This window comes from Hypanus sabinus, chromosome 8 (genome assembly GCF_030144855.1).
Source record: "Hypanus sabinus isolate sHypSab1 chromosome 8, sHypSab1.hap1, whole genome shotgun sequence".
Lineage (NCBI taxonomy): Eukaryota > Metazoa > Chordata > Chondrichthyes > Myliobatiformes > Dasyatidae > Hypanus > Hypanus sabinus.
The window spans coordinates 133,346,293-133,372,115 of record NC_082713.1 but is presented as its reverse complement, the minus strand read 5'-3'; the positions used below and the strand labels follow the sequence as shown (position 1 = coordinate 133,372,115).

The window sequence follows — 25,823 nt, the reverse complement described above, 5'->3', positions numbered from 1 at the left end:
TAGGAATGCTTCTTTGTTGCAAGAGAGTGCTGGAAGCTTGTTTGGGTTAAAATTTACTGATAACGAGAATTGTATTCCTTTGTAAACCAATTGGGATTAATGTTGTTCTTTCTTCTGAGTCTGTAAACTATTATTGGCGGGCTTTTGGGGAGATCAGCATGAGGGGGTGAGAGAGAGAGAGAGAGGACATGATGCTGTAAACTGGGTGAGGAACGGACCCCAAGCGGGGGTCCAAGGCCAGGAGGTACCCCGAGGAGAGGAGACGAAGATAGATGTGCTTGGTTGACCTCTTCGGGTGGTCCTGAGCTGCGAGTCGAGGAGTTCAGAAGGGATCGAATGGTGGCCAGAAGACTTCAGTAATTGAGCTCCAACAATTGTGCACAAAGTGGTTTGGACTTTGATAAGTTTAGCGCCGTTTCTGTATTTTCTTATCCTTCATATATACTGTATCGTTATTAATCACTTAGTTATAGTAATCTTTATAAATTGTAATTATTTATTCGCATATGGTGTCCTGTCTGTTTTTTGGCGAGGTGGGAACATCACACAGCGTCCACACAAACTGATTACCAGTTTGGCGGGGCCGAAAGCTGCTCCACCTAGACGAGAACGAGCTGAGCGAGCCTGAGGCGACCCAGGGGGGTTACAGTTGTTTGTCAATCTTTGTTATTTATAGATTTTCATCAATTCTATTGTTTTTTTTATTTCTCTGTACACATCTGCATATGCTGGGTAGCATATGCTGACATATATGTACTTTGATAATAAATTTACTTTGAACTTTTAGTTATATTGGAATAGTTAATATAAGCAATAAATGCAACAGTACCAAGATATACAAACAACATTATCACTATTGGGTACAACATTTCTATCTGTGACACATATATTTTAGGATACTCTTAGTGGAACTCATAGTTACTTGTTTCTAGAATGAATCACACTGGACGCCATACTAGCAAGGCCGTCAGCAAGTGGGCAACTAACTTCTGCTGAATGTATGTAATGTAAAAAGATGCCAGCAGCAAGCAGAGGGCGGCACTAATTTGATCCCAGTACTGCCACTTATACTCAGTGTTCCAGTTAATGGTTCTTTTAATCCTGCACAATTGAACATATTCTTGGCAGTTTATGAGCACCATTTATGATCATCAATTACTTCATTGCCGACTGCTTTCAGTTAACTTGTCACAATTTCAAAAGTCTTGGACTCTTTGGAGTTCTGTGAAGTTGCTGATGTCCACAAAAAGTGGTATAGCAAACAATTTTACCATAACCTAATAGCTTCTCCCGCAGGACCCACACTACTAGGTTAAGAAATAGCTATTATCCCTCAACCACAGGAGTTCTCTAGGGTCATTTCGGTAGCAGTTTACATTCCACCTCAGGCCAATGTCAAGCAGACTTCTGGTGATCTGAGTAATGGGATCATCATGCACGAAACAGCGCACCCTAACACCTTCACCATCGTTTTGGGTGATTTTAACCAGGCCAGTGTGAAAAAATCATGACGCAACCACAATCAGCAGATTACTTGCAATAACAGAGGAAACAACACCCTGAACCATTGCTACACCACCATCAAGAATGCCTACCGTGCTATTCCACGCCCTCACTTCAGGAAGTCTGATCTCCTGGCTGTACTTCTACTCCCTGAGTATAGGCAGAGACTGAAGACTGCAGAACCAGTAGTGAGGGCCAAGAAGGTATGGACAAGGAAAGCACAGAAGAGCCTATAGGACTGCTTTGAATCGGTGGACTGGACTGTATTCAGGGATTCATCTTCAAACCTGTGTGGATGAGTGTGTACCCACAAAGACTTACAGTACATTACCAAACCAAAAACCGTGGATGAACCAGGAGGTACATCATCTGCTGAAGGCTAGATCTGTGGCATTCAAGTCTGGCAACCTAGGTCTGCACCAGAAAACTGGATATGATTTGCAGAGGGCTACTTCAAGGGCAAAGAGACAATTTTGAATGAAGTTGGAGGCAACATCAGATGCACAGCAGCTCTGGCAGGCTCTGCAAGACATTACCTCCTACAAAGCAAAACCCAATAGCATGAATGGCAGCGATGCTTCACTACTAGATGAACTCAACACCTTCTATGTACACTTGGAAAGGGAAAACACAACTACAGCTGTGAAGATCCCTGCTGTACCTGATGACCCTGTGATCTCCATCTCAGAGGCCTATGTTGACCTGTCTTTAATGAGAGTAAACCTTCGCAAGGCAGAAGGTCCCGATGGAGTACCTGGTGTGGTTCTGAAAACCTGTGCCAACCAACTCACAGGAGTATTCAAGAATATTTTCAACCTCTCACTGCTACGGGTAGAAGTTCCCACTTGCTTCAAAAAGACAACAATTATACCAGTACCCAAGAAGAATAATGTGGGCTGCCTTAATGACTATCACCTGGTGGCACTCACATTGACAGTGATGAAATGCTTTGAGAGGCTGGTTATAACCATATAACAATTACAGCATGGAGACTGGACATCTTGGCCCTTCTAGTCCGTGCTGATTATGACTAGACCGAACTCTTGCCTCAGTAAGGAATTGGACCCATTGCAATTTGCCTATCGCAACAATAGGTCAACAGCTGATGCAATCTCAATGGCTCTCCACATGGCTTTAAACCACTTGGACAACACAAACAGCCATGTCAGGATGTTGTTCATTGACTAAAGCTCAGCATTTAATACCATCATTCCCACAATCCTGATTGAGAAGTTGCAGAACCTGGGCCTCTGTACCTCCCTCTGCAATTGGAACCTTGACTTCCTAACTGGAAGACCACAATCTGTGCAGATTGGTGATAACATATCCTCCTCGCAAACGATCAACACTGGTGCACCGCAGGGGTGTGTGCTTAGCCCACTGCCCTACTCTCTATACACACATGACTGTGTGGCTAGGCATAGCTCAAATAACATCTACAAATTTGCTGATGATACAACCATTGCTGGTAGAATCTCAGGTGGTGACAAAAGTGCATACAGGAGCGAGATATGCCAACTAGTGGAATGGTACCACAGCAGCAAACTGGCACTCAACATCAGTAAGATGAAAGAGCTGACTGTGGACTTCAGGAAGGGTAAGACGAAGGAACACATACCAATCCTCATAGAGATATCAGAAGTGGAGAGGGTGAGCAGCTTCAAGTTCCTGGATGTCAAGATCTCTGAGGATCTAACCTGGTCCCAACATACTGATGTAGTTATAAAGAAGGTAAGACAGCAGATATACTTTATTAGGAGTTTGAAGAGATTTGGTATGTCAACAAATACACTCAAAATCTTCTATAGTTGTGCTGTGGAGAGCATTCTGACAGGCTGCATCACTGTCTGGTATGGAGGAGCTACTGCACAGGACCAAAAGAAGCTGCAGAAGGTTGTAAATCTAGTCAGTTCCATCTTTGGTACTAGGCCTACAAAGTACTCAAGACATCTTCAGGGAGCGGTGTCTCAGAAAGACAGCCTCCATTATTAAGAACCTCCAGCACCCAGGGCATGCACTTTTCTCACTGTTACCATCAGGTAGGAGATACAGAAGCCTGAAGGCACACACTCAGCGATTCAGGAACAGCTTCTTCCCTTCTGCCATCCGATTCCTAAATAAACATTGAATCTTCGGGCACTGCCTCACTTTTTAAAAAATATACTGTATTTCTGTTTTTGCACATTTAAAAAATCTATTCAATATCCATAATTGATTTATTTGTTTAGTATTTTTTTTATTTTATTTATTATTACAATTTTTCTCTGCTAGATTATATATTGCATTGAACGGCTGCTGCTAAGTTAACGAATTTCACGTCACATGCCTGTGATAATAAACCTGATTCTGATTCTGCCACCAGGCTCTTGAACCAGAGGAGATAACTTCATTCGCCCCATCACTAAACTGTTCCACCACGTACTGAACCCTCCACAAACTATGGACTCACTGTCAAGGACTCCATCTCATGTTCTCCCTATTTATTCCTTATTTATTCATTTTTTAAATATTTGCACAGTGTGTTGCCTTTTGTACATTGGTTGCTTATCCTGTTAGGTATGGTTTTTCATAGATTCTATGACGTTTCTTGAATTTACTGTGGATGCCACAAGAAAATGATTCTCAGGGTTGTATATGGTGGCATATATGCACTTTGATAATAAATTTACTTCGGATATTGAACTTTGAAAGCAGACATGCACACGCATGCATGCAGGCGGTGCCCTGGAGGACAACATGCATGGGAAACTCAGCAGAACCCATTGCAGAACTAGACCTGAGGGGAGGGGAAGACAGCAATTCTCCCGCCTAAACCGCTCTGAGGAAATACGCACAAGCTACCTGTGCAGCATTAAGGACTGACATTTGCACTGGTACCTCTTCATTATTAGCGCAGGCTAGCTTTAATTGCTGCCTGCGTCTTGCCGCACTGAGGTCTCGGCTGAGCTGTACATGCACTTAGCATTGGATAAAGGCTGTAGTCACGTTCATTTGCAAACAACGGAACTAGTGAGCAGCCTAATTAGGGAAAAACCAGGTGCAGATTACAGAGTAATTACACATTTCACCCACTTCCTCATTAAAAAGAGAGTAAAGAACAAAAGCTTTGAACTACAATGGAGGAAGAAGTTTTTTTTTACAACCTCCCTTGGATCCCTGACCAACTGGAGTCAAATAGGAGAGAACATTTACAGAATAGATCTATATATGGATTCTAAATTAACTTTGAAGCCAAAGTATATCCAGAAGTTCTTTATCTGTGAGCTGCCTGCAAAACATCGCCGTCTACCACCAGCACCATCTGATAACTCTTGCTAATTAAATTTGCCTTGGCTCAATGTGAATCATGTCTTGGAGATAAAAGGATAGTGTGCTAATAAAATCACTTCCCCAATCATTCCATTTGCAGTCTACAGATTCAATTAATTAAACTTTGATTACAGGATATTGTGATCACAAGCATAAAATCGCATTGGCATTCCAGTTGCTGTGAGATGCTAGCACTGTGCTACAAGGAGTTTCGTCCTCCATGATAAATTGCTTGAGATGAATGTTACTGCGGCCAGCTACTAGAATGAGCTTCCACAGTGCTGGGGTGGGAGGAGGAGCAGACATTCCACTTAGTTTGTTCATAGTAGATATGCTTCCCTTAATCAGTCCATAGCTCCTCCCTGCTTCTCCACATTAAAGATCAGCTAGCAGTTTGTTCATTTGTCTGTTTAATTAGCAGGTAGTACAATAGGCCAAAGCAGAACTTCCCTGGGGATAGCTTCAATCTCCTGCTGTTACTTTGGTGAAAGGCCAATGGAATCCCTAGAGCAGCGATTTAAACAGTCGTTATCATTGATAGCCAAGCTATCCAGTTATCTGTAAAAGCATTCATTGGCAGCACAGATCGATCTGCTTTATCAGAATTGTCTAGGCACCACAGACTAATGCTTTCCACAGAGAGAATTAATACTACAGTACCAGAACCTTGTTCCAGTAACCTGTCTCAGTAACGATTGTGCAGTAACACTTCCATCCACCCTGATAAAGTGCTTCAAGAGGTTGGTCATGTGGAGTGATTTGCATCTGCGTCAACAGGACAACAGCAGATGCAATTTCACTGGCCCTTTCTTCACTCAGCACAGGAACACCTAGACAATGATGGTGCATACTTCAAAATGTTTTTCATTGAATACAGTTCACCATTCAACATTATCATCCCCTCGAAACTCATCACTAAGCTCTAAGACCTGCGCTTCAATACCTTCATGTGTACCTGGATCCTCAATCTCATCATTTGCTGATCCCGATCGATACAGATTGGAAACAACATCTCCTCCACGATCACTAACAACACAGGTACATCACAATACTGTGCTGTGCTCTACTTACTTCATGCCATATTTAAGTATGCTGATGTCACCACTGTCGTTGGCTGAATCAAATGTGGTGATGAATCGGCATATACGTGGGAGGGAGGCTGGAAATCTGGTTGGATGGTGACACGAAGCTGTGTACCACAACAACAATTTCTCATTGTCAGCAAAGTCAAAGATCTGATTTTTGACTGCAGAAGGAACAAACCGGAGGTCCAAGAGCCAATTCTAATAAGGGGATCAGAGGTGGAGACGGTCAGTAACTTTAAATTGCTTGGTGTTATTATGTCAGAGGATCTGTCTTAGAACCAGGGCATAAGGTCCATCACAAAGAAAGCATGGTAACGCCTCTACTTTCTTTGAAGTTTCACAGATTTGGCATGTCACTTGGAACATTGAAGCACTTCTATAGGTGCACAGTGGAGTATCCTGACTGATTGCATCATGGCCTGGTATGGAGACACCAGGAATGGAAAGGTCAACAAAAAGATAGTGGATGTAACCCAATACATCATGGGCAAAGCCCTCCCCACAAGAGAGTAGCATCCATCATCAAGGACTCCCCTACCATCTCTTCTCGCTGTTGCCATCAGGGAGGAAGTACAGCAGCCTTAAGTTCCACACCACCAAGTTCAGGAAGCTATTACCCTGCATCCACCAACCACCAAGCTCCTGAACCAGCATGGAAAAATTCACGCAGCACAACTCTGAACTGATTCCACAACCTACAGACAAACTTTTCAAGGACTCTACAACTCATGTCCTCAGTATTATTTATTTTTATTTTCACTATATGTCTTCTTTCACACATTTTCTGTTTGTCTTTGTTTATCTATAGCTCTTCATAAGTTCTGTTGTATTTGTTTATTTTCCTGTAAACACCTGCAAGAAAATGAATCTCAAGATGGTATGGAAATGTGTAAGTATTTTGACTTTTATCAGTTTTTTTTCTGAGCTTTGGTCCAATCAAACCAAACCTTTAAGGATATGGGCACTTCAATCAAGAAAATGCTCACCTCTCCAAACATCATCTCCCTTTATAGTGCTCCTAGAAACAAAACCTTTTCTCCATCACTGTTCCATCATGATATGATTGTCCCAATAGATTTTATGCCAATCTCTCAAGCTCGAACCTCCCACACTCCAGCCTCGACGACTACAGTTTATTCAGTCTGTAACTTATGCACTATTAGTTCTCACTTACACATCAGCTCAATATTGGCTCTTAGATGGGGTGCCCAAAGCCACTGGTTTAATCTCCTCATCTATTGTTTAAAACTCATCTCTGGCTTACAATCTTACAATAACCTACTGCAATACAACTTGCCTCTTTCTTTGACTTAAGTAACTCCACCCATTTGATCCATTTTTGGAGGTTGTGTTTTCATCCATTCTACTCTCCATCACTGCCCTGATGAGCCTCCTTTCAACTCAACCTTTGAAACAATTTTTATAATCCCTCCTATTATCTCCAGTTTTGACAGAATTGATCAATTTTTATTCCTCTGAATGCATTTTTTCTTTCACTCCACTGATGATTTTAGCCCTCAACATTGAAGTGTGTTGTCCTGATGTTGAAAAGGGTCTTTGGGATCTATTCTACAAATAAACTGCTTACACTTAACACCAGTGCCTTGCAAGTGCAATCCCTTAAAATCAGAGGCATGACTCCCAAATTGAATTAATAATTTTATGCATGAAGAACTAAAGCTACAATGTAGGAAGTTTGTTCATCAATTACTTCCCAACTTTTGGCTCAAAAAGCAGAACTTTTTATCTCTAAGACAACCTCAATCTAGAGACTGTCAGATTGCCTCACTCCCATAACATCATAGTCCTTTGTCCCTTTTCAGCTCACCTGAGACAGAAACCCTTGTTGACCATACCTTGATTGATATTTGCTGTGTTGACATCCATATCACTACTGGCTTAATTTCGATTGCTGGCCGCATGTGGTAAAAAAAAGAAAAATTTGATGATGTCCAGAAGTCAAGATACGGATTGGACCATTATGCTGTGCTCTGTATTAATGCAAAATGCTCTTCTTCCCAGTGATGCACTGATTCATCCAAGACCGACTGCAAATTTGCTCCATTGAACCAGGGAGCAAGGATGATACAACACGACTCTGTGCCAAGTCAGCCCTGTAATGAAATCCCGCCTCTAACTCTCCAGGTAGTTTCCATTTCTCTCCAAGCCCCTGTTGCATCTGCAAATAACACCGTTATTCATTTATGCACAGAAAGTGAACTCATGATAAAATACACCATAGCAGCAATGCACTTGGGTAGCAATGACAGATTGAAAAGATGTAAAAATACTTGAACTCCTTTGTCAATAGCAAGAACTGACCATCTAAGAGAGCAATGTACAGTTCTGGACAGCCTGATCTTCAGTACCTCAAAAGCAAAGTCAAATGTTTCTCAAATCAATGCCTTTTCCTTCATGAATACTGATTCAATAACACATCACATGTAGCCTGGAGTATCACGTGCAGCGAAAAGCACCAGTCTGCCAGTAGTGAAGGTCAAACTCTTTGAATCAGATCGCACTTGCCAAATGCCGTAATGCAAAAACAGATGGTCACAGCATCTAATATTCACTGTGCTGCCATTCACACACTATGTTCATAAAAGTAATAGCTTTCTAGAGGTAAAGCAAATCACAAAAGGGAGTTCATGGGGCAGGTCCTGGCAAGGACACCACCCTGCAGCCCACCTGCAATCCATGAGGATCCCACTCAGTCAGGATTAATCCAGGACCAGGAAGGTGGCCAGCTGGAAACTCAGGCTCACTAGGGGTGACTGCTCCCCACTTTAAGCAACTCCATGCAAAGCATCTGGTGCAAAGGGGATGCTGTTTCTTCGCTGAGTCATTTGCTCTTTCGACTTACTACATGTTAAGCCGCTGGTATTTAGGGCAGCAATGAAGGTTCTCGGTCTGTGGTGGTGCTCAGCTTCCTTCATTGTGTCAGTAGCTTCCTCTTAGTTTTCACAGTAGTCAGCCAAGCAATTCCCGGCTTACCATCAGGAATACCATCACACTTAGATGTAGAAAGATTCTTCACTGCTGTTTCCATAACAATATTGTTTTACTAGTCAGAGTTGTTATATTGGAGTTGAACCCCTGAACCTGGAGGACTGGTGGATCACTCTTAATCTGTCCTCCACCCTTTGAATGATTTGGCAAGAGCCAACCAAGAGCCAAACTATAAACTCCCAACTCCAGCCAACATATCTCTGCAGATCACTGAGGCACACAAACCTCCAAATTACAACAAGGTTGTGGTCCTGTTGGAGTTGATCTTTTGAGCTGATCTTTTAAATAGATAAACCAGGTTGTTTTACCCATTAAAATGCCATTTCCCATGATAGACATTTGCTCTGTGGATATCTGCAGCATATCACCATTGCTCACCACTTGTGGTGAAGAAAGTAAAACTGAAATGATACTTGGCCATCAAGAGGCAGATTGTATCATCCCCTGTTATCAAGAAACAGATCAGCAGTAGGTTGGATTTCAAGAAAATTGTTCTAGCCAAAGGCTCCGTTAAATTAGAAGCAATGCTGTTTACTGTAATTGCTTGCTTTCTTCTCTGTCATTGCTTAGGCTCAAGAAAATAAACATGTTTCTTACTGTTCCTATGAAAGTGGAAGTGGGGTTTAAGCTGAGTTGTCTTTCTTTCAGGAAGCATTTTTGATTAATGCTGCTCAGGTGCCGGGAAATGGTCTGACAAATGAACCATGGGTATCAGAGACCTTGATATGATTGACAATCGATCAAGCAGTGAAAGAGGAGTGGGCTGTCAGCCATATGACCCCCCACCACTAGTCAATGGATATGCACTTCCAATTGATCTCAGTCGTAAAAGCTCCATTTAAGCCTAGCATTAATTCAGTCTTAGCTTAGACTCTCTCAGCTAATGCTGAAGTGACCCCGGGCAGACAAGCAGAGGTTTTCATCTGCCTCCTGATAATCATTAACCATGTAAAGGATGCATGTTTGCATCAACACATGCAGTGCTTATAAAAAGTGCTCACCCTTCCCCCACCCCACCCACCTCCAGAAGTTTTCATGTTTTATTCTTTTACAACATTGAATCACAGTGGATTTAATTTGGCTTTTTTTTTCACTGATCAACAGAAAAAGGCTCTTTCATGTTAAAGTGAAAGCAGATTTCTACAAAGTGATCTAAATTAATTACAAATATAATACACAAAATAATTGACAGTATAAGTATTCACACACTAAATTATCATTGGTGCAGTCAATTGGTTTTGCAAGTCACAATAATTAGTTAAATGGAGATCTGTTTGCAGCCAAGGGGTTTCAATCGATTGTAGTAAAAATACACCTGTACCTGGAAAGTCCAACTGCTAGTGAGTCAGTTACCTGGCAAAAACTACTCCAAAAGAACACTCCAAGCAACTCCATGGAAAAGTTATTGAAAAGCACAAGTCAGGAGATGAATACAAGATAATTTCCAAGTCACTGAATATCCCTTGGAGTACAGTTAAGTCAATCATCAAGAAATGGAAAGAATATGACACAGCTGTAAATCTGTCTAGAACAGGCCATCCTCAAAAACTGAGTGACTAAGGGACTAGCAGTGGAACCCACTAAGAGACCTATGACCTCTCTGAAGAAGTTACAAGCTGCAGTGGCTGAGATGGGAGAGACTGTGCATATAACAATTGTTGCCCCGCAGCCTTATGGGAAGTGGCAAAGGGAATGCCACTGTTGAAAAAAAAAATTGGCATGAAATCCCAGCTAGAGTTTGCCGAAAGGTATGTAGGAGACTCTGAAGTCAATTGGAAGAAGGTTCTATGGTCTGATGAAACCAAAATGGAGCTTTTTGGCAATTAGACTAAGCACTATGTTTGGCCTAAGCCAAACACCGCACATCATCAAAACCACACCATCCCTACCATGAAGTATGGTGGTGGCTACCTCATGCAGTGGGGATGCTTCACTGCAGTAGCTCCTGGAAGGCTTGTGAAGGTAGAAGGTGAAATTAATGCAGCAAAATACAGAGAAATCCTGCAGGAAAACCTGATGTAGTCTGCAAGAGAACTGAGACTTGGGATAAGATTTGTTTTCTAGTGAGATAATGACCCCAAGCAAAAAGCCCGTTACACAGGAATGGCTTAAAGCCAACAAAGTTAATGTCCTGGAGTAGCCAGGTCAGAGTCCAGACCTCAATCCAAATGAGAACTTTTGACTATACTTTTGAAAAAGGCTGTTCACTCACGATCCTCATGCACTCTGACAGAGTTTGGGCAATTATGTAAAGAAGAATGGGGAAAATTGCAGTGTGAAAATTGCAAAGCTGACAGAGACCTACCCATCCAGAGTCAAGGCTGTAATTGCTGCCAAAGGGGGATCTACTAAATACTGACTAGAAGGGGGTGAATACTTAGGCAATTAGAACCAAGGTGGCGGCACGACACAGCTTGCAGCGGCCACTCCGGAACTGATTAGCTGTTATTTGTGAAGTGGGGTGCCATGCACAATCATAATCGATTGAAAACGGACATGGAAGCATGGAGAAACAACGGGAAATTCCAAGAAGACCTTCTTTGTCGCTGCTGCTGCTGTGAGGTCCGGGACTCTGCTGGGAAGAACAGGCCCCCAGTACTCGGGGTCGTGTTGCCGATGGAGGGGCAGTCTTAATACGCTCGGCTGAGGATGGTGCTCGGAGAAGCTGTGCTGGAGGGGATGGTCATCAGCTCAGAGGTTCGATGGACTCGGGTCGCTTTCAATGTGTGCTGTGTCTGCGAGGCTGGTTTCGACAGAGCTTCCATTGTGTGCTGCATCTGCAAGGTTGAGTCGGGCGGTGCCTTGGAAGTCCATAACGGGGGTACTCCCTTCTGCCACCGGCGTGGGGTGGCGAGTCTGTCGGGACCCTGGAGACTTGTGGAAACTGTGGTGATTTCTTTTGAACTTACAGTCCTTTAACATCTTGGACTATTTTTACTGTGGTTTTGTGCAGGTCTTGTAGCTTTAATTTTTGCTCTTGTTTTTGTCTAGTGGTTTTGGAGCTCCTTTCCGGGGAACGCACTGGACGGTAGCGCGATATTAATACGCAGCAGCCTCTCCGGACTCTGGATTGGGGATTGCCAAACGTTACGTGGATTTCCTGGTGTAGTCTGTTTTGTCATATGCTTTTGTGATATCATTCTGGGGGAACTGTCTCATTTTTTAACTGCATTATATTTGTGGTTTCTCAATGACAATAAACTGAATCTGAATCTGAATCTGAATCTGAATTAATTTTGAATTAATTTAAATCATTTTATAGAGATTTGTTTTCATTTTGACACGAAGGAGACTTTTTCTGCTGATCAGTTTCAAAAAGCCAAAAAAATCCCCACTATAATTCAATGTTGTAAAATAATAAAACATGAAATATTGCCAGGGGGAGGGGATGAATATATTTTATACACACTGTATAATTGTGCTGGAACATAGTTTATGCCAATAGAACAAGACCCTGATTACAAGATATCAGGCATTGAAAATCCAATCCTAGAATTTTTTTTCCATTTCAAAATAAATTTTATATTGTAACTCCTATACAAAGCTTTATGAGTAATCAGAACATATTTACATTGATGGGTGTCAGAGTCAATATATTCAATCTACACAGCACCAATGCAACTCACGTGGCCTCTGAACAATACACCCACCAAATGTTTGAGACCAAACCCCTCAGAGTCCAGTGGCAGCACGGCCTTAGAATGTGGTCCGTCTCTTCACAATCTTTGCAGTAGCTGCACACAGCTTCAGTTCATCCCTTAGGATGCAGCCCTGCAGCTCAGAACAGACTTGTTCACTACAGCCATTCCATTGCACTGGAATACTAACAAGACTCAGGAATACTGAAGTACACCTTAGTCCATAAGCCCAAAAGACATAGAAGCAGAATTAGACCACTTGGCCCCATTCAGTCTGCTCTGCCAGTCAATCCATGGCTGATCCCTTTTTCCCCTCCTCAGACCCACTCCCCAACCTTCTCCCCGTAACCTTTGGTGCCGTGTATAAGACCATAAGACGTAGAATTGGACTGACAATTTTCCAGCACACTGTGTATGTGTCCCTGGGAACAGTCAGTAGGTCAGAGTATCCTCAGTTATACGGCTGCTCAGGATTAACCTCAGCAAGGACTTTTGCATAATCTTCTGGATCTTCCCAGTAAAAGCACAGTCTGTAACATGGTGGTCTATCAGCTTATCCAAATGGCAGCAAGATCTGCAGTGAGACTTTAATAGGGAGGGCCTATTAAAGATCTGCAGTGAGGATATAATAGGGAGGGCCATTTTCATTGACAGCCATATTGAACTCTTGTTAGTGATGAGGCATCCTGCCAAGGAACCATTGTGGCCTTTAACCATCATGGCATCTCTTGCTGGCATCCAGCCTGACGGATATGTGGTCAAAGGTGCTTTTCAGTAGGAACTGTTCCTCAAAAGGCAGTTAGTGGGGCAACATCCAACTGAATAAAGCACTGCATGACAACAGTGCCAGGCTTGCCCTTTGCAACCCCAGGGACAGGTAGAACCTCAACATGCGATGACACTTAGTGTTTGCATATCATGCTTCCACACAGAGCTTAAAGCAGGCACATACTAAGGTAGCCATTCACTGAAGAATTGTGCATTGCAACCTGTCATACAGATGTCATTTTGGATCTCAAGGTGAAGCAGAAGATAGCTTGGATGACAGCACAGGGATAGGGTCTGGCCAACATCTGAGCAGCACTCAGCAACATCAAGGGCCTCTCATGCCTGATGACCATCTTCCTGCCCGATCCCTGACAGTGAGAACCACTCCTATTGTTCTGGTTTCCCTTTGACCTATCCTATCCACTCAATATGCCTCTTCTCCTCCAAACTTTCAAGTAGACAATATTTTTCGTGCATGATTGGAAAATAGAACACTAAGCTTTGCACCACCTGTATTCAGACAATTTGGTTTTGACGATCTGACGAAGGGTTTTTGGCCTGAAAATTTGATTCCAATTCTTTTCTTGGAAACAACAGCCGAGTATTTCCAGCAATTTCTAGTCTTGGTCTTGATGTCATCTGGGAGGGTTTTTCCAAAGCATTTGAGTAGAGGCTGGGCATAAGGAAACCCAGCTCTAACTGCTGGATGTCCTTTATCAGGTAGAAAATCGATTGGTTTGGGTTAAACCTGGGAGACAAATAAAACATGAAATTTGCAACCTTATTAATGGGGGTGCAGTAGTCAATGGGTTAGGGATTCCATTCTGCAGAGTTTCACTTAATTTCCCTTGTGGTTCCATCCAGAAGCCAGCCTGATTGCAAGGAATGCTCCAGTGAACAGGAATGTGTAGAAAGCCTGCTATGAATGAGCATGTCACACAAAATGTTGGAGGAATTCAGCCGGCCAGGCAGCATCTAGGACAAGAGTACAGTCGATACTTCCAATCAAAGCGTCTTGACTGTCACTCTTTTCTACAGCTGCTCCCAGCCTGCTGAGTTCCTCCAGCATTTTGTGAGTGTTGATCAGATTTCCAGCATCTGCAGATTCTCTGCTGTTTGTGGATGACTGAGCATGTGGCAGGATGGCAAAGTCTAAAGCCTATGAGGCTGATCAGTAGTAGGGAGGTCCACATTCAGGGGTGGAGGAATGGATACCGTGCGAAAAGGGGAGTGGTGATCTTGGCATTGATGTTGATGATCATGGAGGAAGGAGCAAATAAGTTTGCTGATGCGATTCCTCCTCTTCCTCTTACACATGACATTTACAAGAAAAGCTTCACTTCCCCACTTACCATCTGCCGCCAGTCTTTAACCGCTAGGTTTCCCTTATCCCAGAATACCCCGGTGGATAAACCAGATAAACCATGAGGCATGTAACATATACTACCCTGTGATTCATTTTCCTGCAGCCATTCACAGTAACTACAATAGAATTAATAAAACACACACACACAATTACGTTGTTACTTAGTTGTCAGGAACACCCTATAGACAGTGTTGCATTTTCAAAGAATTTTGTAACTAGACTTTGCTATCAGAAGCTACTGAAAAATAAGGACACCACTGGCCACAAATTCAGACCCCATGCTCTGCAACAACTATTTTGATGCTTCTTGGGATATATTCAACCCGCAATGGGACTGAATGGTAAAACAGCAAAAGCATTCATCTTGAAAAGCATGCAGCTCTTCAAAATTTTTGTTTTGACCGGCTTTTGAGTGCATCTGGCATCTGCTGGAGGTTCTTGTCATTATGAAGACCTCTAGTGGGACTCTGTGATTCTCATGAGCAAAGCGGGCAACAGCCTTCAATGACGTTGAATTTCATGGAGTATAAACAGCCTATCGGAGAGGTCGTCTTGAATCAACAGTACCATTTAAGCAGTCAGGATACATAATTCTTAAGTTTTAGCTCTTCCTTTCATTGCGTTGTCAACTTAATAAAAAAAAGATACAAAGCAAACAGTGACTATGTGTTATGATTAAATTTATTACGCTATTAGAATTGAGCTGGAAAAATTATTTATGATTAATTTTATCCCATTTTCGATCATAGTAAAATACACACTAAATCTTATCACACAGAACCCTATGCAATTACTATCAGCAGATTCCCACTTTGATAAAAATAATGGAAACAGAAGACTACAGATGCTGGCATCTGGAGCAGAACACAAGATGGTGGGGGAACTCAGCAGATCAAGCAGCACCTGTGGAGGGAAAAGGACAGTTGAAGTTTTGGGGGTGAGACCCTCCATCTGGACTGATAGGTAGAGGGGAGATAGGATAAAAGGGCAAAGGGAGGAGGTGACCCAAGAGCTGGCAGGTGATAGGTGAATCCAGGTGTGGAGAGAAGAGTGGAAATAATGACAGAAGTTGAGAGGTGACAAGTGGAGGCAGCGAAGGGCAGCACATGGTGGAGGTTGAGAGTAAGATGGAAAATGGAATAAAGTGACGGAGGTCATGAGGGCAGAGGGGTAGCATGAGGGAAGGGAATGAGTGGGGGGAGTGTGTGGATGAATGGCACATGGCGTTGGTAGAAAAGGGGAAAGAACCATTATAAATAGTTTGAGTTTGGTGTGCAAGAAGCTGGGTAGATCACAAGGGGAGAGCAATAAGGAACAGAGTGGAGCAGTTTACCAGAAGTTAGAGAATTTAATATTTATGACATAATGAAGCCACAGTTTCCATCAGTTCATCCCATCTCCCTGATTTCATGCTCCAACTGCTCTTATCAGACTGCATGGTTGGCAGCCCTTTGTCACGTCCCCTTCTAGGCTCTGTCACTACTTCTACTCTTCTCTTCTCCAACTGCCCACCACTCCTCCTCACCTATCCACCTCCACCATTCGCCAGCTCTTGCTCCACCCCTTCCCTTCACCCTTACTGGCTCTCTCCCCTCTAACTTTCAGTTTAGATGAAGGTTCTCAATCTAAAACATTGACTATCTATTTCCCTCCACAGATGCTGCTAGGCCCACTCCAATCACCCAGCATCTAGTTTGATAACAAGAGCAATGACCAGGTCATGAAGGCTGCTCACCACCAATTTCTCAAGGAGAGTTTGAGATGGGCAACAAAATGCTGGCTTTCCCTAGGTGCCAAGAATGAACTGAGAGAAACACCTCCTCAACCGCTGAACACCATTTTGCAATCGTTTCTTTTTGCACATATTTACCTCATTCTTTTCAAACACTCTCTGCTTGCTTTACTTCAACCATTTTTATTACTTTCGCTGGAAGGCAGTTGGAATTTTAGCCATCTGTTTTCTAACAGGATGGTAATAAATTAGCCTTGGCCTTTGGCATTTAATGCTTCTGAGAACATCATCAGCCAGCTGTATTCAACTCTGCTCCTGCCTTCCACTTACTGCAGTGAATCCGAACATGTGGGAAGTAAGTACAGGTGGCGACTAATACTTATATGCTTGTGTGTAGAACTGCCGATCAAAGATAAATTACTCCACCAGACGGCTTGTAATAGCTTAGGTAGATAAAATTAATTTCAATATGCCTCAAAACCTTCAGACAGGATTAACAGCTCACACTATCACCCTTCTGCAGACAGAATAAATTTTATGATATAGTTTTCAGATATTTACAAAGATGTACAATATTTGTAAAGATGACAGACTTTGGAAGCAGATTTCATCTACACTTTAACTATTGCTTGTGAAGTTTGCTTTTTTATTTTCAGTTTCAGAGCTGTCTTTTGGGAAGCATCTAAAGAATACAAATATCGATTTCTTGAGAACATACTGATGGAGCTGCACTGGAGCCTGTATTAATAAAGACAATACAATGACAGAATTACCCAACAGGTCAGACAGCATCTATATATTCAGAAAGAGAATTACATGTCAACTTGAAGATCTAACATCAGCTCCACTAGCTGCATCTCAGAACTATTTCAAATTTCATAAAAACACAGGATTTTGAACTATCAGTAATACTCAGCTACACATGTAAAATGCTGGAGGAACTCAGCTGGACAGGCAACATCTATGGAAAAAAGCACAGCTGACATTTCAAACCAAAACCCTTCAGCAGGCCTGAAGGAAAAATGCTGAGGAGTAGATTTGGAAGGTGGAGGTGGGAGGGGGAGGGGAGAGAGAAAAACCAGGCGATAGGTGAAACTTAGAGGGGGAGGGATGAAGCAAAGATCCAGGAAGTTGATTGGTGAAAGAGACAGAAGGCCATGGAAGAAAGGAGAAAAAAAGGGGGCGGAGTACCAGAGGGAGGCGATCGGCGCACAAGGAGATAACATGAGAGATGGACAAGGGGATGGGCAATGGTGAAAGGGTTGGGGGGGTCATTACTGGAAGTTTGAGAAATCAATGTTCATGCCATCAGGTTGGAGGCTGCCCAAACGGAATACAAGGTGTTGTTCCTCCAACCCGACAATGGAGGAGGCCACGGATAGACATATCAGAATATGAATGGGAAGTGGAATTAAAATGGGTGGCCACTGAGAGATCCCACTTGTTCTGGCGGATGGAGTGTAGATGCTTGGCGAAACGGTCTCTCAATCTTTGTCAGGTCTCACAAGAGGCCACACCGGGAGCAGTGAACACATATGACCCTTACAGACTCACAGGTGAAGTGTCGCCTCACCTGGAAGGACTATTTGGATTGTTCTGCTTGTAAGGATAAGTGCCAGGAAGGAGATTAGTGGGGAGGAACGAATGGACAAGGGAGTCACGTAGGGAGTGATCCCCGCAGAAAACAGAAAGTGAGGGGGAGGGAAAGGTATGTTTGGTGGTGGGATCCAGTTGGAGGTGGCAGAAGTTTCAGAAAATTAATTAAGTTGGAGGTGATGGAAGTTTCAGAGAATTATGTAGTTCTTCCAGGTGAAGTGACACTTCACCTGTGAGTCTGTTGGAGTCATTTACTGTGTCCTGTGCTCCCAGGGTGGCCTCTTGTATTTTAGTGAGACCTGATATAGATTTGGGAGACTGCTTTGCCAAGCAACTGCCAGAACAAGTACTATCTCTCAGTGGCCACCCATTTTAGCCCTTACATACTGTTCGGGTCAACAGTATGACATTTATGACCCATTATGACATTTGGCAGCAGTAAGAACACCACAAATGCCATTTTTTTAGCCAAAATTTGATGTCTTTTCCTAAAGTGACCCAAAGTGCACAAAAATGAAAATATTTAAAAATTTTATACTTTTATACAGGTGCTACAAATTTTTGTACATTCAGGCTGTTCTGGGACAAATTTGACCCGTATCTATTGAAATGGATTTTACATCTCTGAAACATTAATTAAAGATTAATCACTCATTTATTAATGTCAGATAGACCATTTATACATTCTAAATAGATCTGTGGCTCAAAATTTGGTATAGACACTTGTTATGAGGGGATTCTTGGGCCAGGTCAAAACTGACCCAGACCATTCTGTGAAGGTATAGAATATGAACTGTATGTAAGGGTAAATTCCACTTCCCATTCTAATAAGTCTATTGGGTCAACCTCCACTGTCTGGATAAGGCCACATTTAGGTTGGAAGAACAACACTGTATATTCTGTTTGGGTAGCATCCGACCTGATGGCATGAAATGAACATCGATTCCTCAAACTTCCAGTAATGACTCCCACCCCCTCTCAACTTTTCCCATCCACCTGTTCCTCTCTCATGTTATCACCTTGTATGCCCATTGCCTCCCTCTGCTGCTCCTTCTCCCCCCCCCCCCGCTTTTCTTTCTTCCATGGCCTTCTGTCTCTTTCTCCAATTTCCCAGCTCTTTGCTTCATTCCTCCCTCTCCAAGTTTCACCTATCTCCCAGTGTTTCTCTCTCCCCTCCTCCCACCTTTCAAATCTTCTCCTCAGCTTTTCGTCTCCAGTCCTGCAGAAGGGTTTTGGCCTAAAACATCAACTGTGCTTTTTATCCATAGATGCTGCCTGGCCTGCTGAGTTCCTCCAGCATTTTGTGTGTGTTGCTCGGATTTCCAGCATCTGCAGATTTTCTCGTGTTTGTAATGCTCTGCTGTCTGACACAGGCAAGGGAAGCTGACATTATTTAACTGAAAAATTCTGACAGAGGCTTGGATGCGGAAGGTTCACTCCGTTCTCTTACCCCAGATGCTACCTGACCTGCTAAGTTATACAGCAGGAGAACAAGCCCTCCGACCTGCCACATCTGTGGTGACCATCGTACCGTTCGGCATCATTCCCAGTTTCTCGTCTCGCATCTCCTTCCCGTCGAGGGGGTTATGAGCAGCTTGTGCATGGAAACACCAGTCGCAGGTTTCCAAGTTGCACCATCCTGACTTGAAAATATATCGCTATTCCTTCACTGCTACTGCGTCAAAATTCAGCAACTTGCTGCTCAACCACGTTGTGGCCTTTACTCTGTTTGCCAGAGAGACAAGCAGATGGTCATCAATAGCTCTTCACACGCATTTCAGGGGTGAAACATAATTACTAACCTTGCCATTGATTGTCAAACACCCACCTAAGAAAGATTTTTGAAAAATGAGAAAGAACTATGGTTACTAAAACTTCTACATTTGACATTTGTGCATTTACCTTGTGTTCCTGGCACAGGGACTTGAGAGGAAATCTAAACCATCAGTACTCTGTTTAGCATTATGTATTTAACATTACAGTTGTGCCTAAATCACAATTAAATATCATTGAAAAAAGGGAGTTAAGTGTATACCACATCAGAGAAATTATACATTTCAATCCAAGTAAACTTAAATGTCAAAGCCTTCTTAATTTAGTGCCCAGATTATTATCATATATTGATCCTAAGGTAGAAACTAATTCTTTGCACATATTGAAAAGCAAAAATCAAACTACATGAAACATTGTTGCATTGACTGAAGACAATGTTTCTGATTTATGGAATTTACTTTCAACCAGGTATTAATTACTTCCACTCTAAGGATTATGAAAGCTCCATCATCAGGGCTTTCATGCTGTCTGCAGTCTGCCAAGATGACAGCGAGGGAATAGTTTATGGACTTCCACTTAGTGTACAAGTTTTCTCAAATGTATTTAACATGGGCCTGTGTAATGTTAGGTACAGGCTGCAAGTCCCATCAAAACATAAGGAGATGAAAGGCAATTGTATATTTGTCAGATGCACCCAATAGATTAAAGAGGAAAAGTCAAGGGAAACTTTTAAAAAAACTATGGTTAATAATCTGATCAAATACATGATTAAGGTAAAGTATTTTTAGAAAATATAAAGGCCTGTATTTTCATTGATGCATTTCATGATCAAAGCACTGTACGGCTAGCTCAGTACCTTTGAAATGCAATCACTGCTGTCTTTGGAAAATGTAGAAATCACCATGGTGCATAGTAAGATCCCACTTTCAGCAAGGTAATAAAGAACATTTAATCTGCTGGATAGATGACGGTTGAGTGATACACTGGGGTGATGAGGGACTCTTGTCTTACAAAAGGTGGCCTAGTGGCATAGCAGGAAGTGTTGTTACCCCACATCTCCAGGGATCTGACTTCCATGCTGAACGCGAGTGCCATCTATGTGGAGCTGACTCACCTTTTCTGTGACTACATGGATTTCCAGTGGGCACCTTGATTTCCTTCCACACCCCAAAGGCACAAAGATTGGTAGCTAAGTTGACTACTGTATTATCCCTTGGTGCCTGTGAATGGGTGGTGAATCAGTGGGAGTGAATGGGCAGAAAAGACAGAATAGGTTTCAGAGAAATATCTGGCCATTGCTTTGAGAGCCGGCATAGATTTGATGGTCCAAATAAGTTCCTTGGTTGTAACAAAATAGAATATTAAGACAAGCATCAACATTTTTTTAAACCCATGACCAAATGGGAGGCAAGTGTAATGTGTCACTGTGCAGCAATGCACCAGTGTACCTGTCTGGATTCTGTGCTGAGAGCTTGCACAGGGATGGGAGCTCATGTCTGCCTGGATCAGAAACAGGAGTGCAACCACTCAGCCACAGATAAGAGCAAAAATGATGCATAATTATATCAGAAGTGAGCTATTATCTCCTCCACTAATATCAGCTGGTGGCTAATTGGTATTCTTGATATAGCTCAGTGTGTAGAGCAGAAGGTTAGTGAGCTCTCTTAGCACACAGAAATTCCTAAAATACCTCAAATATAGAGCAGTACAGCACAGTAACAGGCCCTTCAGCCCACAATGTTGTGCTAAACTGATTAAATTAGCAATCCAATGCTGAACTAACCTAATCCCTTCTGTTTTCACAATGTTCATATCTTACCAGTTCTTGCACATTCATGCCCCTATCTTACAGCCTCTTGAATCCCTGTCATATTTGCCTCCAGCCACCAGTCTCTGTGTATAAAAAACTTGAACTGCACATCCACAGGATGTCTGCGAAGAAAAAGAATTCCAGGGTTTATATTGTATACATTGCTCGGACATTAAATGTACCTATTGAAACCTATTGAGTTTACTCTCCCTCACCTCTGGTATTAGGCATTTCTACCCTGGGAAAAAGTCTCTACTGTACCTACACCACTCATAAACTTATAAACCTCTATTAGATCTCCCCTCAGCCTTCGCTACCATCGGGAAAACAACTGAAGTTTATCCAACCTGTCCCTAAACCAGGTCTCCTAACGCAGAGAGTAAACTACTTCTGCACCCTCTCCAAAGCCTTGACATCCTTCCTATGACGGGGCAACCAGAAATGAATGCAGTACTTCAGATACTGTCTAAATAAAGTTTTATATATCTGCGACATAGCTTCCAGGCTCTTGAACTCAGTCCCTCAACCCATAAAGGCAAAAAAGCCATATGCTTTCTTTATCAACTTGTGTAGCCACATTTAGGGAGCTAAGGACTTCAACCCCCAGATTTCTATGTGCATCAACACTGTTAATGGTCATTAACAGAGTATTGTCTCTTTATATTTGATTTCCAAAGGTGCAACACTTTATACACGGCTGATTTGAACTCCATCTATCCTTTCTTTCTCCACTCATATCTGCAACTGATCTATATCCTGCTGTATTCATTGGCGATCTTCCACACTATCCACAACACCACCTATCTTCCTATCACCTGCAGACCTACACGTTCAACCAGCTCATTTATATTTTATATATATTTAATTTTATGTACTGTTCTATTCACTGTGGATCCTATGCATCTTATTATTCTGGATGTGCCTCTCATGAGAGATGTCGGCAAACACCTTACTGAAATCTCAGAGGGCAAAAGGTGGGGGTCTTTGGCTATTGATAAACTCTTCATGGTGCTTGGAAGTAGAAAACTTGTCGCACACTCATTCCCCAAGCTGGAACATCCCATGTTTAAGTGCTGAACGCTCCACAGAGGACAGTTCCCCTCTGTGATCCTAATCGCAGTTGACATCCTGCCAAAGGACGATGTATTGAGTGCTGCAATTAGCAATCAAGAAACAGACTACCCTGACGCCTTTTGAATCATTGCCTGGGAATTCAATTGAGCTTGCTGAAAGAAATCTCTGCTTGATTATCATCAATATGTCACCTACAGCACCAGGGTCCCAACACCCCTGACCACCACCATACTACCATGATGAATGCCTACCATTCCATCCCAAGACCACATCTCAGGAAATCGGATCATTTGGATGTGTTTCTCCTATGGCAAGGCTCGTGAAGTAAGGACAATGAAGAGGTGCTCACGGGGTGCAGAGGATTGGTTCTGGGACTGCTTCGAATCAGAGGACTTGGCCATGTTCAAGGACTCATTAGAGAATCTAAATGAATACATCATACTTGTCATAGACTTTATAAAGTCAGTCGTGAGCAAGTGAGTCTCCACAAAATCATTTAATATCTTCCCCAACCAGAAGCCCTGGATGAACCAAGAGATCCACAATCTGCTACGGGCCAGATCAGTGATGGTCACGTCTGTCGACCAAGTAAAGTATGACCGCCAGAAAGTCATCAGACACTAAAATGGAATCACAGAAGGATACTTAGCAGCTGTGGCAGAGCTGGAATTCTATCAGCCCCTACAAAATGAAACCAAGCAACATGTGAGAACAAGGTTTCACTCCCAGGTACGCTCAATGCTTCCTGTACTCGCTGCGACCAACAAAACATGGAGGCAACTTCACAAATCTCACAGCCTCCATTGACCCTGCAATTTTAGTCTCTCAGTCCAAAGTGAAAGCATCCTTCAGGAGGGTGAACCCAGTGGAAGCACCTGACCCAAACAGGGAATCTGGCCAAGTACTGAAGACCTGTGCAGATCAACTGACTGGAGTGTTCACTAATATCTTTAATTCTCACTTCAACAGTCTGAGGTACCTACCTGCTTCAAGCAGGCTTCAGTTATATTGGTGGCAAGAAGAACATAGTAACCCAGGATGTCAGCTAGAGCTTTGACAAACTTCTATCAATGTGTGGTGGGAAGTACACTGACTGGCAGCATCACGGCCAGGTATGAAAACACCAACGTCTTTGAATGGAAAAGACGACAAACAATAGTGGATGCAGCCCAGTCCATCATGGGTAAAGCCCTCCCCACCATTGAGTACATCAATACGGAGCACTATTGCTGGAAAACAGCATCCATCATCAAGGACCCCTACCATTCAGGCTATTCTCTCCTTTCTCTGCTGCCTTCAGTAATGAGGTACCAGAGCATCAGGACCCTCACCACCAGGTCAGGAACAGCTATTTCCTCTCAACTATCAGGCTCTTTAACCAGAAGGGATAACATCACTCACCCCAACACTGAACAGTTCGTACCAACTATGGACTTTTTTTTCATGGGATCTTCATCTCATGTTCTCAATATTTATTGCTTATCTATTTATTTATTTATTATAATTATTTTGTGTTTTTTTTTTCTTTTTGCATTTGTACAGTTTGTTGTCTTTTGCACATTGGTTGTTTATGTATGGTTTTTCATTGATTCTATTGTATTGCTTTGTATTTACTGTGAATGACCGCAAGAAAATGAATCTTTGGGTTGTACGTGGTGACATATATGAACTTAGATAATAAATTTACTTTGAACATTGATGTAGACAATATCTACAGCTCTTCCTTCATCGATCACCTTCATAGTTTTGTCAAAAACTTGATAAAGTTAGTAAAATATGATTTGCCCTGAACTAAACCATACTGACTGTTTCTAAAGAGGCCATGGTTTTCCAAATGCTCAATATTCCTATTCTTATGAATAACCTCCAATAACTTCTCTACCACTGACATGAAATTCACCGGTCTCTAGATCCCAGGATTATGCTATTTCCACTCTTGAATAAAAACAACAATAGCTACTCGCCATTCCTCCAGGACCATGTCTATGGGGGATTTCAAGCTTCAATGTAAAAGGGTCACTCTTATCCAGCTTCTTAAACAACTTTCACTTGGAATAAATAAAACAGCCAGCTAGATAGGATCCATAAACCAACTGTGAAGCCAAAGGCTAACAAATTGAAAAACATGTTTTACTTTTATTTTCCCCAAAAAGGACCAGCACCCCTTCAGGTATTGGGTCATGGATATAATTTGTGTTCAAGCAAAACAAGAAGTTGAGTCACATAGCAAAAGAGAAATTAATGATAAAAAGCCAGCTTTGAATGGATTAACCTCTGATTGAGTATAACATATAGAGAAATTGTACTATTCCAAATTTCAAAATAAGAGACAGAAATACACTTGGTTACATGCTCACGAGATACCAAAAAGAGCAAGAATTAATTATATACCATGATTGTGAAGTCGTCATGCAGAATAACTGCAGCTCACAGGTTTTTGGCCACAAGGTGTGCAATTTCTGCACTGGGCACGTATATGATAGGAACAGCAGGACACACGACTTGCACCTGTTCAAACTTTATATGCTCCACTAAGCTCAGCTCCCATGTGCAATCTGCACCTGCTGGTGGATGTTTGCAAACTCTGTGGAATGAAGGGGAAAGGGAGGAAATGGGAATCAATATCCTGGAAAAAAATGGAGCAATTTTGAGGGAGGGAAAGCTGCAATGACAAACTTTCCAGTCATCTTTGCTAATGCATTTTCATGAGTGGGTTCAATTCAATAAGTCCCAAACAGAGCAAAACGTATTTGAAATGGATGAGGAACTAGCACTCCATCTCTAGAGAACAAACCCATCAACCATAACATGCTGTGATGACCTATTAAACTCTGGAGCATGGTAAATTAATTGCAGTCACCCTTCTCCTTCCCAACCATCTAAGCCCCAAATACACAATCAAGGCGTAACTGCCTTTTCCTTACATTCTTTCCATTTAATATTCAGTAGGTTCTGGTTAATTGGGACACATCAGTACTAGAAGATTTTGGCCCAATTAAGCAGCTGCTCCAATTAGCCAATGTTTCATAGAAATAATTAAAAATATTTTAAGACAAGCTACTGTTTAACTGAGGAATAAATTATGTATTAAAATGAAATACAGAACAAATCAGGACATTACCAACACTACTACAGCACTATAAAACTGTATTAGTTCCTA

At 42.3% G+C, this 25,823-nt stretch overlaps 1 protein-coding gene across 1 annotated transcript in view; it reads right to left on the bottom strand.

The window, feature by feature from the left end:
• Positions 1-25,823, bottom strand: part of LOC132397675 (metabotropic glutamate receptor 8-like) — a 381,459-nt gene that overhangs the window by 131,561 nt on the left and 224,075 nt on the right. The gene's annotated exons all lie outside the window — the stretch shown is intronic.